Below are 4,147 nucleotides of genomic sequence, written 5' to 3' on the forward strand. Positions count from 1 at the left end.
AAGTCTTTTTTCTGAAAATAGAGTTACTGCATATTTTGAAGACTTACAAGAATTAAAATACTTCAACGTTATAGTCACATATTATACACTGGCAGACAAAAAACCCGAACACTTGAATATTTGTAAATTTACTCTGTTTAGTGTTAGAACGTTGTTTACTTTTTTCTGTTTCCACATGTTTTAGAATAAAGTTATGTTTTATATTGATGAATACATCATCTAATGATTTACTTTTCGGCATGTTTTTAACAAAAGTTCGACCAACTGCAGGTAATCACAAAAAATCAGGTGTCCTGGTTTTTTCGTCTGGCAATTTAGATAAAACTGGAAATTTTTAAAAATTATTGTTAGATTATTAAATTTGGTCGTAGAAAAAGTAGAGTGTATTACGAGAACACGTGCGAAAACGCTAATTTCTCACTGGTGTGAATTATTTACACTCGTAATTTTTCACGAATGTGAACTTTCAGTAACGGGTTATCGATATGATATATCCTACACATGTAGTTTATGACTCCCTGTTGAGTATTTAACCGAAACGTCTAGATTTTTCGAAAGAAAAATCAAAATTATGAAACAACATTTTGCAATTTAATTTTTGATCTGCAAAATCGAATACTTTTAAATCTTGCAAATGTTTTAAAGTTATGATAAGCATGACCAATTTTTTAATCAAAATATATTTGCTTATCCCCTCCAAATAATTGATGATGTTAGCTCAAAATTTTGCCGAATAACTCCTATCTAAAATGTGCAAAATGTGATCAGTCAAAAAATTTAATGTACACGTAGCACGCTTATTTACATTTACTTTAAAATTATATACATATCTTTATTTCAACTTATATGGGTTCTCATAAAAAATAAAATTCGCAACATTAAATTTTATAATTTTTCGAAAATGTTGGATATATTTCACTGTGCATTGTACATACTTTAAGTGCGAGGGAAGTTCTGTCGAAACAACTGTTGACCAATTTTTTTTATATATAAATTTTTGGGCAATAATCGTTTTCCTTATAATTTAGTGTCTGATAACTTGATAAGTGATGGTCTCTGAAAAATCTTCCCTTTTGAGGGCAGGTCCTATTTCATAACGTCAACGCACCAATCAAACCGTTGCTGGCGAAACTCTCCCTTCCACCCTTGTCCTGCCCTACAAACCCTGTGTTCTCTGTTCTGCCTTCAGTTAGTTTAGCTTCGGTTTCGGTTTGGCTTGAATACAGTAAAAACTCCTCGTCACAGTGCTCGCGTGTCTTCTAGAATTATAGTCTATTTAACGCAGTAGCGTAACAATCAAACTGCGGGCCTGTGTTCTACAACACTGTGGGGCCCCTAATGAACAGCGAAATAAAAATATTTAAAAATACGAGTATAATGAATAAAGAATGAGTAGATTGCAATTAGGGCTAACGTTTTATTAAAATCATTCTACCTGAAACATTGAATTAAAAAAATAAAATACAATAATTACCTGAAGACATATAATTAAAATATATACAATATTAGAAATTAGCCGACCCGGCAAACGTTGTTTTGGCATTTCTAGTGAATATTTTGGTACATAGTTAAATACAAAATTAAATTAAAATAAATACATAAAAATTTATCGTACGACAATGATTATTTATATTCAATGGCCATCTTGCAACCCTATTGCGCATCTGTGGATGAAAGCAAAGATACTCATATCGTTATTAAAAAATGGGGGTTGGTGGTAGAAGGGTCAAAATTTAGGGTTATATGTATTTGTTGATGCCAAATCTTAAAAAAATAAAAATAAAAAATGTTGTCTAAAAAATAAAAAAAGTTTGGTGGGTCACCCTTATCACTTAGGGGTTTAAAAAATAGTTTACTAGACCTACCGAATATACACAAAAAATTTAATAAAAATCGGTCAAGGCGTTTCGGAGGAGATTGGTTACAAACACTGTGACACCAGAATTTTATATTACATTATTTTAGAAAAAAATTCATTACCATAAAAAAGGTTATACTGAGTCGACCTTAAAAGACTGACGTATGCTGTCGCGGACTTTTTTTTAGAACTTTTAGAAGGGAACAATTCCATCATACATGATTTTTATGTAACTTTAACCGTTTAATAAGCAGCGTAAGCAACGGAAGCTGTCAAAGGAAGAATAATTTTCCCGTTTTTCCGATATTTTTCATTGCTGCTCCGCTCCTATTAATCATAGGGTGATGTTATATAGCCTATAACCTTCCTCGATAAACGGACTTTCCAACACAAAAAGATTTTTTGAATTCAAACCAGTAGTTTCTGAGATTGGCGCGTTCAACCAAACAAACTCTTCAACTTTATAATATAAGTAATTATAGAAGTATAGAAGTATAGATAAAATGCCCATTTTTTTTTTAATATCAAAATTGTTTTCTTCTTGCTTTTCAATGGGCACAAGTTGATACAAAATTTGACACATCTAAGCTTCTAGCAATTTGATTTCCATTTGAGAGATTCAATGAAGGTAATCTGCATTGGCTCAAAAAATTTTTAGTCATTTTTAACTTCGAAAAAGATCTTTCCGCTGAAACCACCGAAAGAGGTATTGTAAGAAAAGTGAAACATGCTGTGATAATTTCAGTGACACTAATACAAGTAGGTCATTCTGTAATAATTTCCCAGTCCAGTTTTTTTTCTACTTAAAAAATTAGTTGTAACATACGTCAGATATATTTTATTATTCCAAAAAAGCACCACAAGAACAAAATTAAAATAGTTTTGAAAATACGAAAATTTTCATAAAACACAACTGAAACTGATTTTTTTTTCACGTTTTATTACAGCATGAAGTTTCACTGTAGAACTGAGGACAAAATTTAAGTATTTTGTTATCTTGCATCATAAATTACCTAGTCATACTTTTGTCGGATAAAGATTGGTAATTTACTACATGGGGTGTTAGATTTGCTACAATGGGATTGCGACACTGCGACACTGCGACAGGTTTATTACAAACAGATGCTGCTGCATTTTCGACCGCCGGTGCCGGTCGCTAAAACCCGAGTTTATTGAGTCTATGATATTGAGATGCTGCCTTTTGCAGCAAAAAATTCGTAAATAGCAATCGACCATCGATCCTGGGATTACCGCACATTTTCGAATTTTTTATTTCAGAATGTAATTTGGGCAATAATATAAAAAAAATCTAATAAAAAAATGTTCGTGTGACCGGACCGGGCCCCTTGAAGCAGCGGGCCCGTGTTCCGCCGAACACGCGGAACACCGGTAGTTACGCCACTGATTTAACGACTTTTAATTATAAAAGAGTGTTTCGTGTTAAATACAATTGCACCGACATTTTCACACAATGAAGGGAACAGCAAAGTTTTGAGGTGAGTGTTTTACGTCATTCAGACATTCACTTTTTTACTGCTACCAACATACATGTTACCTTCTTCTATTCTTGTAGACATTCACTCATAGTTGTTTTCAACCTGCAGTGTATCTTTCAAAATTATAATAATTGTAACGGTTGTGAAGGCAAATAAAACATGTTAAAAATTTAAAATTGAGAGAGCCGCCTCGGATGTACTTTAACTTTACTCTTTATACTTTAATAAATTAAAAATTATATGTTGTTGTTAGTTAATTATGTTCAGAGCGATGTGATAAAAACGACAACAATTGGTCACTCATCTGAAATTAAATATGGTTGGAGATTTTTACAATTCAATACATTTTATAAGTAACTAGCTGTGATTTTTGATCTCACAATTCTGGCCGATAAATTCTGTTTAACTTTTCTAAAAAAGACTTACTATTATATTTGTGGGTTATTAATCTTCCCATACTATTTACCTTGGACCTTTTCGGAAAAAAATTCGAAATTTTATAATAATATGTGATTTAACTTGGAGACTACAAAACCGATTATACTCTGGAATCTTTGAGCGTGTTAATGTTATCTTAACACTGTAAATCGCTGATCAAAATGTATATGTTTATCGTTTCCAAATGTACAACGTACAATGGTTGTAAACTTGTGGTATAACATAACCCCCATAATTTTAGAAGTACAGATACAGGATGTTTAAAAAAGATTAATTAAGTCATTTTTTTTTGTTGAATAAATTAGAAACGATTTAACTCATTTACCAGAATTTCTGGGAGTGCATTACTGTTGAT

The sequence above is a fragment of the Zophobas morio genome, unplaced genomic scaffold, assembly GCF_036711695.1.
Source record: "Zophobas morio isolate AGI-343-1 ecotype UQ-CSIRO unplaced genomic scaffold, CSIRO_AGI_Zmor_V1 ptg000016l, whole genome shotgun sequence".
In the NCBI taxonomy this organism is placed as follows: domain Eukaryota; kingdom Metazoa; phylum Arthropoda; class Insecta; order Coleoptera; family Tenebrionidae; genus Zophobas; species Zophobas morio.